The sequence below is a fragment of the Haemaphysalis longicornis genome, unplaced genomic scaffold (assembly GCF_048455015.1).
Source record: "Haemaphysalis longicornis isolate Haplotype H1 unplaced genomic scaffold, Haemaphysalis longicornis Haplotype H1 scaffold_6, whole genome shotgun sequence".
In the NCBI taxonomy this organism is placed as follows: Eukaryota; Metazoa; Arthropoda; class Arachnida; order Ixodida; family Ixodidae; genus Haemaphysalis; species Haemaphysalis longicornis.
This window is the reverse complement of record NW_027526407.1, coordinates 112,471,722-112,484,348: the sequence shown is the minus strand read 5'-3', so window position 1 is coordinate 112,484,348 and position 12,627 is coordinate 112,471,722.

The following is a 12,627-nucleotide window of genomic DNA, read 5'->3' as shown; positions in this document are numbered from 1 at the left end:
ACAAATATGAGAACGGACCTTGTGATGGGCACTTCTGCATGAATGCGAGGCACAGACGATTATTGCAAATAACACGCTCGCTGATGTCGCAGCAGACGAGCGACCGACGTACGCGTGTGCTTTCTTCCGAATTAGAGCAAACGTTCGGCGCTTCGGTACGGAGTCCAAAGGAACACCCAAGACCACAAAAACATTTTTGTCTTCACTTTAATGGGAGTGCTTCCATTCCGGAGCGTAAACAATAACTACATCTATGTGCAAAAGCATCCATTTGCGTGCACTTTGAGCAACGCACCTAGCGCTAGCTTAACTAGGCACAGCATGGGAGACGAGCGACTGCAGGCGCGCAAGAGATAGCGGAGAGAGATGCTTCAGATTCCCAGCGCGTACGCCAGGCTCGCGCCCTGACCGAAACCATCGGCCGCCGCAAACCAGCGTGACCCCAAAACACCAAAACAAATTTTTGTCTTCCCTTTAATGAGAGTGTTTGTTTTCCGGAACGACATAATAGCCACATGTATGTGAAAGCGTCCATCCCAATGTGCGCACTTAGATCACCGAGCCGAGGGCTTACCTAGAACCACAATCGGAGGTCAGCGTCAACTTGCAGGCGCGCAAGAAGAGCGCGGACAGCTCAGGGGCTCAGGTACAAAAGGTTAACTTCTACCACATGTGCGTCAGTTTCCCCAGCGCCGCAGCCCAGTCCCGCGGACATAGCGAAACCATCGGCCGCCCGCAAAGCAGCTGAAACGTGGGAGGGTACGAGGGGTTTTGGAAGAAAAAATCCGTCGCATGAAGTGGCGCGCATAAAGGAAGTGACGTCAAGGTGCTGCGTCGCTGCTTTGGGGGTGTGGTGGGCCTGCACTCCTACGCGATATGGTTTTGGAATACGCGCCCGGGCCACCTGTGGTGGTCTCGACACCTTCGGCGGTAGCGTCTCAGAAAACGAAAGGGCTCCTAAAGAGTGCTAAGACCAACGGGCCTGGTCCATTGCGCACCCCTAGGATATCCGGGGATGAGATGGACGTGGGTGCCTTCCTCTTTGCGTCGCAGCGAAAGGAACCGGTCACTGCATGCAAACCTTTAGAGAGGCCGAAAAAGGCCCCTCTGAAAGTCCAAGCCTCGAAAGACGTAGCTCTGAACACATCATAATGGGAAGAGAAAACATAATCCAAAGGACCCGCAGAAGGCTTATTAAAAATCTTGACGATGTATAGGAAAAACTGCATGCTAATCAGAAACGTGTAATGTGTGCTCAGGAAGCACATTTGAATTCCAAGCACACAAATTTCTTGAATAGTTACATTCTATCCAGTAAGGACACAGATGGCTGCACACACTCTCCGGGCGGTGTGGCAATATTCGCCAGGAAATCCTTAGCATGCCACCCTTTCAGTTTGAACACTTTCCCTGAGGCTGTAGCTACCCGCACAATATCATTTGATAGGTTCATAACGGTATGCTCTATATACATTTCTCCCGATTTGGCACTTTCGATCTCCTATTTCCAAGCACTGGTTGACCAGTTGCACGAACCATACATCCTCACAGGTTACCTAATCGCCACAATTTTCTTTGGGGCTCTTTGGGGCTTTTTGGGGACCCTGATAGAGAAATTTTTAACATCCTCGGGAGCACGCGTTTTCAACCAGAAACACCCTACATACCGCAACATAGGGTCTAGGACACAAACCACGCATATCTTGACTTGGTCGTTTGTTCTGCAGTTTTCTTTCCATGTCTTGAGTGGGGCGTGCGCACACATCCATATGGTAGTGAGCACTTCACCACCTCACTAACATATAGATGTAAAGGATCATACAGTTAATCTTCCCAAGACAGGCACAAAGAAGCAAGAGCTAACTGGAATAGAGATACAAAGACATCCAAACTACACCACACAACCATACGACACCTAGACGTTAAAGAAGCTACCCTACTCCTTAAAGCGCACATCCTCGATGCCGCCGAAAAGTCTGTTCCCCACGCATCTGGTGCCCTGCGCAACCAGAGGAAGCCGTGGTGGAATGAGCACTGAGGGCGGGCGCGAGAGGCCCAGAAGAAGATGTGGGGTATCCTTCGTGGGGTACCCCACGTCCGGAAACCTGATTTTGTTCAAAATGGCAAAGGCGCTAGGAAAACGTATGCGCCGTCAGGCAAAACGAGATAGTTGGCCCTTATTTATAACAACATTAAAATCCTGCACCGACCCATGAAAAACATGAACAAGAATACGCAAATTTAAAGGACAACAAACACACAGCCTGCCTCTGGTCAGCACAACAGGGGACACACTCGAAGACCAGGCTGACACACTCACAATACACTTCCAACACATGTCCAGTTCAGCACACTACGCAAATGCTTTCATGAAATACAAACAATTTGCCGAAAAGAAACGTTTACTAGATAACAATAGGTCAAAATCTTCCTATAACTCAGAGTTTTCACTGCATGAGCTGAGGGCTGTGCTGAGCGCGTGTAAACCCTCAGCTCCAGGCCCTGACAACATCATATATACAAAGATCCAACACCTACACGATTACACACTTGAAACACTTCTACATCTATATAATAAAATATGGCTTTCGGGGCACATTCCACACTTTTTAAAGGAGGCCATAGTAGCGGCGTTCTTGAAAGAGGGAAAAGACCCGTCGTCCCCCTCAAATTACCGTCCAATAGCCCTGACGAGCGCCTATGCAAGGTTCTTGAGAAGATGACAAATCGCAGGTTCATGTACTTCCTTGAGTACAACGGCCTTCTCGAGAGCTGCCAGGCAGGCTTCAGGGTAGGGTGATCGATGAACGATCAACGTGTCGCACTTGACTCGTACATGAATGCGGCCTTCGTGCGTAAACAGTATTGTGTAACGGTTTTTCACCTCGAGAAGGCCTACGACAACGCTTGGCGTTACGGAATCCTTAGTGGCCTCAAGTCATTTGTGTTTCGGGTAACATGTTAAACACCATTGTTAGTTACTTGTCAGAGAAAACGTTTTGAGTGAGAGTTGGTTGTGCTCTCTCAAAGGTTCAAGTTCAAGAAAATCGCGTGCCGCAAGGTGGCGTGTGAGCTGCGCTCTCTTCTTAATTAAGATGAACTGTTTAGAAAAGGCACTGCCAACTACAATCCCATACTGTATGTGTGCAGATGACGTCCAAATATCCTTTAAATCATGTAATATATCAATCTGGAAAGGTCATGTACAGCTTTGCGTCAAGAAACTTGCCGGCTGGGCAGACAAGAATGGCTTTACACTGAATCCTGCAAAAACTTCCTCCCAGGAAGCATGGGGTTGATCCGGACACAGGTATTACTCTTAATAGCGTGTCGTTTTCTGTGAACAAGCAGGGCAAGATTTTAGGTGTTGTGTTTGACAAAAAACTCGCATTCAATCCCCATATCAAGAAACTTAGGGATAAATGTCTGAAAACAATGAATATCCTGAGGGTTCTCTGGCACCAATCGTATGGGGCTGTCAAAGAATTCCTACTGCGCTTGTACACTGTTTTGTTTGGTCTCGTTTGGACTATGGCAGTGTGGTGCATGGTTCAGTGACTAAAACAGCGTTGCAAACGTTCGACCCACTGCTACACTTGGGGTTTCGTCTTGGGTGGGTTGCTTTTCACCCTAGCCAGTCCAAAGTCTGTAAGTCAAGTGCAACAAGTGGTGCCTTGAGAACCAACGGAAGCCCGTGGACTTGCTTTATACTTTTAAATCGTCATCGCTGAATAACCATCGTTTTTATCGTGTCTTTAACAATACATCCACACCTCTGCTGTTTGTAAATCACCTATCCGTTCCTCTGCCCTTGTTCGCTTAGAGTAAGAGAACGAGATTAGGATCTCAGCACTTGGTTGTTAGATGTGTACAGATCATCCTTTTCCCACATTTTACTGCCTTGGCAAGTTCTTCGTGTCTTCTGTGACCTGTCTTTTATTAGACTGGAGAAACATCGGGTACCACGAGGTGGAATACTGCAGCACTTGCTGTCTATGCAGTTTAAATATCCATGTGCAGAATTTTACAATGACGCTTCTAAAATCTCCACTATGGTGTCCTGCGCAGCTCAAGGGCCGAATTTTAATGCAGCCAGAACCATGAGTGTACACATAACCATTTTTTTCAGCAGAAGCGAAAGAACTTTTACTAATTGTAAAAGACGCTTATGAAAATCAAATCCCCAATTCCATCCTCTATACAGATTCCTTGAGTGTTGTTAGTGCACAAGCCCCCCAAAACCACATTGTTAATCTTGCGTTCAACACCATTATGTCTTTTTATGCGCAAAGGCATGAGCTGCTGCTCTGCTTGTTCCCACGACACGTTGGGATCACTGGGAATGAGTTGGCAGACGCCAGGGCTGCTGCTGCTGCACTCAGGAACACTGTAGACAATACAACGGTACCCTATACAGACGTCAAGCCACACATAAGACAACACTTGTGTAGAACATGGCAGACACACTGGAGTGAACAAGCTACATGTAATAAAGCCACACATGGGACGGTACACAGCTGACTGACACAACAGAAACCATCAAGATTTACATCCCGCTTAAAGCGGTATTTCAGTATAACCAATTTATGTTTATCGAGGTTCTACTCAACAGTGCGCCATGCCAACTGCGTCCACTCACCTTATTCGGCAAAGTCCATACAAGTATGAATTACCACTGCCACACGGTTAGTGTAACAGTACGCATCGGTAAACATTTGCGCGCCAATATCTTTTAGTCAAACATTCACAAGTATATTTGCTTCAAGCTCATGGTAATAAAGTGCAACACACATAAATTAACCTAATTTTTCCATGTGTGTGGGGGGAAGCAGTCACAACGAAGGAATTGCTGAGTGTAAAAAAAACTTCCGGTACGACGGCGCCAGAAAATACTTCTGTGATCAACCGTTCAAACCTATTTTTGTCACTTAGTGACATTTCATTATTCGCCAAGTTAGGTCTTTCCTCTAAGCTCAGGGCTGTATTTATTTGTAAACGAAAATCAACGCATCTTTTACAGTTCAACATTTACGCAGCGCGCAGCATTATTACAGGCGTGCAGGTTGGTTTTACCGTGTCACGGTTGGTCACATTGTAAGCTATGGACAATTTTTGAACAATGAGACTAAATTTCCGTGTAAGTTCTTTATTTCTTATGAAACGTTCGCTTCGTATGCGCCCACTTTTTTGTAGGTGGCATCAAAACATCTCACCTGTTTCTGGCTATAATAGATGGCGTGTTTTTTCTGTTGTATCAACAAGTGCTACCTGAACAGAAGTTCACCTGGGAACACAGGATAAACTTGTTATACTTACTCCAAAAAAACGTGCATATATTTTTTCTCCGATACTTAATTTGTCTGAGGCATAGTATGAACCTAAATTTTGCAATTGGTTTCTCACGAAATATTTTTTTTAAACCGGAAGTCATATTCCGATGAAAAAAACGCGTAAACGCGGTTTCTGTCGCGGGCATTTCGTACAGAGATCACTTCCGAGTAAAAGATGTTCCCAAAAACGGTGTTTAACGTCTAGCCAAGAGAGGAAACAATAAAAAGATGTTTTATTTTGTTGCGTAATTTAAACGCTTTTCACGAACATTAATAAAGTAATAGGTTCAAACACACATTCTTTTTTCTCTGCAGGTACAGATCAGAAGTACAAGGAGAAGCAACTAGCCCGTGGGGCAAATATCTCCGGCTTAAGAAAAGTGAGATCATTTTCGCTAATTATTATCCTCGGGGGGATATAGATATTCCACCATGCGTTCTTGAGTGCGCGGCACTCGGTCCACATATGAATATTGAAAGCAGCATTCTGCTCCAACGGCTATATCGTGGCGGCTCTGGTGCGTCTGCCGGCTGCTGGCCATGGTCCCCTTCCTGGTAAGCGCCTACTCAACAGCTCTTGCGTACGGCATTTATGAGCCACTATAACTTCAAGGACAGCTTTGATAACATCGAAGCGGCTATGTTAGCGCACATCGACCAGCTATTTCAAACAAATATTATTTTGTAGCCACGCCATCATCATCATCATCTTCACCACCGTCACAATCATCATAAGCACGATCAGGCAATTCAGCACTCGGTACTCGGTCTGGAACGGTACCCTTGTTCTACTCGCCTCGTCCTGATCACAGCATGGCCAGTGCAACCTCAATAAACGTGGGCTCAGCCACACCGCCTCATCGGCCACCTACAATTTGGTGACCCGGACAAGCGGCTTCGTCATGGCATTGCACCTCTGCTTCCCCAGCCACAATGCGGACAACGGCCCGCGACGAAAGTCCATCGCCCTCCCTGAGCTACCTGGGCTGATTCCGTTTGGATCAATTCGTCCCAACCACACCGCGTGGTTCATGATCCTGGAGGGTCATTTCTATATCAGCGACATCCAATCCCAGGAAACCAGGTACTTCGTCACTTTAGAGATGTTACCTACGGACCTCACTGAGCGCATTCAGCGGCCGGCCCCAGGCCCAAGTGCATACGACGATCTGCAGGCCGCTGTCTTAAACCACTACGATATAGGAATGACTTTGTCTCCACCACCAAGCCTTCCAACAGCATCCGTGGATTACACGTCGGCGGCAGGTCCACCCTCGCCTGAGCTACAGACGCGAGCCCCGACTGCGACTTGCGGCACTTCCGAGTTCGCGTTTCACCTAGTCAACTCGACGCAACACCATGGCGCCGCCCCACACCTTGTTGCGTCTGCTGCACAACCCACCCAGGTGTCGACAGCTTTGCTGCTAAGAACTGGGAAACTTCACCGCCTTCGCCGCACCGCACGCCATGGGTGACAAGGATCTTACAGACTTATCTCCACCCCGCACACCCGAGCTCTCTCCCCCGTCACCGGTGGAACAGCTTCCAGCAGTCAACAACAGCTCTAGATCCTCGGAAGTGCATCTTACACTCGAAGCGAGCACACTGCCCCCGAAAATTCTGACACCCGGGCTACGATGGGAACACCAGAGAAACGATTTCGGGACAAACGTCCCAACAATCGTCGCGGAAAGAAGAATTTCTTGTCCCTATGCAATCAGATGCGCCACAAACTGGTCACCCCAACTCGACCGATTCCCTGCTTCTGTAGAGTATTCGGTATACCGTGTCGCAGGCGCTGTGCTTTCCAACCCCTGGTGAAACCAGCACACGTACACTGCACGACGAGAACCCGACACACCGGTAGTTCGAGAGACGCTTGTCGTTGGTGCCCTCCGCTGCTCCTTATTTCACGGCGCGTGCCCAAGTTGCCCAGTAAGCGAAGCATCCCCAGCGCTCACACCCCAGCGCAGCCAAGCCCGCACATTGGCCGTCAGATTTCAGCATCACGCTTCATCTCATCGCTGTCCTCCCTGCGGTACGTTCCGTCAGCCATTGCAGCCGTCACCCCACATCCCGAAATGCGTCCGCGGCCGCACTCCCAGCCTCGTCCACCAGAGGTTTTCCGACAACCTGGACGCTACCTCGCCGACGACCAGGACCGCACCGTTTAGTCAACCCCTGCCACTTGACCACTGACTGCACACGGACTCTTCCTGACTACGGACAAATTGTACATACCAGTCGATATTACTCATGGCGATCAGCACAGCCCTTTCCGCAGTTGCATGCCGCTATTTACTTTCGGCGTTTATATTCCAAACTTTCGTGCTCCTTTCCCACGTAGGCTAAAATGTCCTTCGGTTTCTTTTTATCGCGCTTCGCACTAGGGGGAGCCCTGTAGCGAAACCATCATCATCATCATCTTCACCAGCGTCACAATCATCATCAGCACGATCAGCCAACTCAGCACTCAGCTCTGGAACGATACCCCGGTTCTACTCGCCTCGTCCTGACCACGGCACGGGCAGCGCAACCTCAATAAACGTGGGCTCGGCCAAACCGCCTCATCGGCCTCCTACAATTTAAACCCAGGGAGGAAACCAGATTCCTCGCAGCTGGGCTCACCTAAGAATGGGTTCATGGCTGATCCTATTGCCGGCTCACTTAAAGATTTTCTGCAGCGGACCCCTATTTATAAACAGCTCCCTAGTCCAGAAGAAAACATCCCCCCGCATATCTAAAATGCTACCCTACTTAGGTGCCCTTATACTATGAAAGTCTCATGGGACAAAATGAGCTCCCATTCACCACAGTAGGATCTGCTCACCTTGAAGCAGTACTTCGTGATTACCTCCTATATGACCATGCAAAGCAAATCATACCCCTCCTCCCCAGCAGCTATGCAGTACCTGGCTAGAGCGGTGGTAACGGCAGGGGAACACAAGTACGTGGTAAAAAACTCTGGGTCCCTACCGGCATCCTCCGCAACTTCTTCTCAATAACGTAAAACACCTGGACTCTGCCAAGCAAAGAAAGTTTTGTGGTGTTAATAAAGGAGTGCTTCGACGTTAAGTAGGGCATCACAATTAGGTGAGCTTAGAAGAAAAAAGTTATGCACTCCTCTGACTAACGATGACAACGGTTGAAAGCGAAGCTTTCTCGTGGTGGGTGCTTTGGTTGGCGAATGACACACTGTGAGCACTGCTTCTCGGGGGGCACGCCTCCTTTTCTACATTACCCACAGCAAGTTTGGAGTGTGCACTCCGTAGGTGTAATGTTTGGGTTAAGGGTGTACGGCATGAATCGGTACCTGTTGCTTGGCGTTCGCTTTGAACATGTCGAAATTGAGCAATCGGATAGACGCCTGCTTCATAAAGCCAGGAACTAAGGTTATATTGAGGCCAGTCATTTGTCTTTCACTTAACCAGGGATCATTTATCACCATCGCCAGGGAATGTTGACTTTCGTGCAAGGCGTATCGGTGTAAAACAACGTGAACGAGTACTCTAAAAGTTTGCTTTTAAAGGAGAATGTGTTAGGGGGGCTCACTAGCAGGCATGCTCTGTGGTGCTGAAGTGCAGATTAAAATGGGAAGCGCAGGATTGGGTTCATTATCCGCAGAAAAATAGGGCAACGTTAATGTATTTTTTCAGAATGGAAGCAATAGTTGCAGCCGTTTTGATTAAGCTAAACAAGAAAAAAGGGTAAAGATTGTAGGCACGAGTATCAGTGCCAATGTCATACTTTACTGATGAGGCCATAAAGAGTGTCTTGTTGAATGTGAAATCACTGTTAGGTAACAGAAGAAGTGGTTCAGATTTTTAATACGTCATTTAAACACAAAGGTAGTTAAAATAAAGTGGACAAATGTTCAGTGGGAAACGTTGAAATTGGCACTAGCAATACCTTGGGTTACCCACTGTTTGGGTTAGAAAACAAGTAATAATCTTAGAATAACGAATGCTATGTTCTGTAAAATAAGGTCTACGATACGTACTTAAAAAGTACTGAGACAATAACAAAACACTGAATTAATTTTATTGTAAGCGTAAATTCAGTTTCATTAGGTTGGGCCACTGCAGAAAATTAGAAGAACTGGTTATAATGTGGTAAGGCAAAGAATGCGACAATCTCCTGAAAGAAAACAGGAAAATAGCGAAACGTACAACACTCAAAGTACGGTTACTGAGAACGGCAGAGCTGCGCGATGCAGCGGTTGGGGTGACGGTATCTTAAAGAAGCATTTATATGCAACTTGAACAAGAGCGGTACATAGTTGCCTCCAACAAAGACGAGATAACGTGTAAGCGCAGTGTCTTTGTCGTTCGCCCTCCGTTTCCCGCCGTCCTTCCGCTTCACACCCATCGGGATTTTAATGCCCTGAGTTCACGAATCAGTCGTAAGCAGTACAAATCCCATAATTAGGAATCTCCGGTGTGCGCTCTCTGAATTCGACACATGGGCCTGAATGTTTTTCACCAGACGCATACGCGCAGGAATGTGTACACCGTGCCTAACGTGCGTGGCGTCCAATCCATCTCAGTCCTCACGTTCGCTCGCTAAACAGTGGCAATAGCTGCATGTTCCTGCATTTGTTACATCCCCGTATCAAGATATCGTCACCGCCTTTCCAACTTTTTCCGCTTATCCAGCCGCAAAGGATGCAGACAGTATTGTACGATGAGTACAAGCATTCGTGGAAGTGACAAGACCCGTCTAGGTCGTGACAAGACCCGTGTAGGTCGTGACCGGTGTTGAGTTTTCGTCTGCATTGCAGCGTTGCCAGCGTTGCGAACGCAACTCTGTTCTCTCTTCAACGCAGCTTGTCTCGGCTTGTAACGCAATGACGATAAGATTCAGAGGTTGTCATCATCGTCTTTGTCGTCCTAGTCATCATCATTAGATGGTTTTAGTTGAGCGCACGCAGCAACTCTGCGCGCGTAAGGAACTTGCGGGGGTGCGCGAGCGCATGCGCAGTACCTAAACGGGAGCTACGCGCTTTGCGTGCGCCGGCAAATTTGGGCTTCTTGCGTTACTGGTATTGCGGGCTTTGCGTGCCGTGTGCGAGGCCCTTCCTGCCCAATTTCTGGTCTCTCACCCTCGAAACGAAAAGAACAGAGCAATGGCGTCTATCGACAAACTGGTTTACGGCTTCTGCTCGCTAGGTTTAGGCCTGACAGTGGCCGACATGTTTCGGAAACCGCATGTTTCGTTCGACAGACTGGCGTTTAGTGGCGCTGCATGACACACAAAGCGTGAATTCCGGCGCTACCGGTTCATCCATGCATCAACTTCTGCGTTCGGTCAACTAAAAGTGGTTCTTCGCGAGAACTTTGGTGCGGGCGCTGCGCTGCCGCTACGTGCGTACTGATCTTTCTGCGTACGCTCAACTAAAACTGTCTGTTATCCTTATCCTCGAGATACTTAGGTCCACTGCAGGACGTAGACCTCGTCGTACAATCTATCACCCCTTGACTGCGCTGCCCAATTCTATTCTTTGCCTCCGAGCTAACTTATGTCTGCCCCCATCGTGGCCTTCCTGTTCTTTTGCTATCCAATTTGTAGTCTGGTCTCCATCGGTTGTCTTTTCGCCTAATTTCATGTCTGGCTCAAGACATTTATTTTTCTTTATTTTAGCTACGATATCGTATACTCGACTTTGTTTTTTGAGCCCAGAAGTTCGCTCTCTTTAGGCAAGTATTACTCATAATATTCGTGACTCCGTAGCCTTTTGAGCCAACCTAAGTTTTCTTTCCAATTTTTGATTAAGACGCTCAGTTACCATTCGATATGTCATCACCGGCAGCTCGCATTCGTTGTATATTATCTTTTCCATTGAACGAGATCGTGCGCCCTCATTTTTTGGGAGTGCTTCCCGAGGGCAGCGAAGCCCATGCATATTGTGCGCCGGATTTGTTTTCGTAATTTGGACCAGGATCGACCACCTGTGCAGGGTAGTTATACCCCTCTACCTGTCCTAGCTGTGCGTTACCCTTGCTCAAGAGGGCGCGTTCGGCATGCCTAATCTTCGTTACTTTTTATTCATTTATTTTTAGTTTTTAGCCCATGGACAGGCTTTTTTTGTATTTCCTCAATCATTCCTTGTAGGCGCTTTCCAGACTGACTGTGCAAATCCCATCTTCATACCTTGAACTTATTTGTTGATGCAGACGACAGTACTCTTCTTGTTTCAGACAAAGATGTATACTGTTAGAAAGGGGCAACTCTCTCCTTGATAGGTTGGCGACGTGGTCAGAGGAGAACTGCCTGAGAAAATATGTCAATAAAACAAATGCCGTATTATTTCGAACAAGAAATAAAACGTTCAACATTAAAAACAGCCTAATTTTTAGTAACAACCTTATTGAAATCGTTAATGAACACAAAATTCTTCGTGTCTGGTTTTTGTGTCACCTGAGTTGGGAGTCGCAGGTGACATATTTTGCCAATAAACTCTCTTCCTTAGAAGAGCTGTGTCTCCCTATCGGATGGTCATGCCAGTGAAAACTCCTAATATATTATGCTTTGTTCGCCTCGCAAATAGACTGTTGCACCTTAGTTTGGCAAACCCCTTCTAAGAGAAACATCATAAAATTTTGCTTTAGCAAAAAGAATATTACAACACACAGCAAACATTGACAGGTGGTTCCCCACAGGGAATTTATTTTTAGAATTTGATATTTTTCCAAGTGAGCACAACCATAAATTTCCCGTATGCCTAAATGTATTTTTGCGGAAGTGATGTCAAACTTTCTTGCACGCATTAGCCTCTGTTGCACCCTGCCACCCATCTGCTAAGACCAGAAATCGCGAATTACGGTTCATCACCTACTAACGAGTGCAATATATGTTACAGTCGCTAAAACAAAATTTACCTGTGACACCTAATAAATTCAAAGAAAATGCCTTTAGTTTCTAGAAACATTTCGGTGGATTTTATCAACAAGAGTGCAAATAATTAATTTACACATTTCGTTTCATTTTGTACATCAACGATATTGTAACATCGATGAAACAGTTAAATACATATTATATGCTGATAACACAAGTTCATTTTGTTCCGGTTGCTCAGGTAATAATTGCGCAAATCGCGCAAATAAGACTCTTGCATGTATTAGCAGCTGGGCATCAAACAATAATTTCAAACTGAATGCTAGCAAAACAAAAGCAGTACTTTTTTATTCATGTCGTGAAATCAGTGCACTTGAACTTATTGTAATCACTCAGATCCCAATTGAAATTGCTAAATATTTCAAAACATTAGGTGTATATTTTGAAGAAACTATGTCATGGA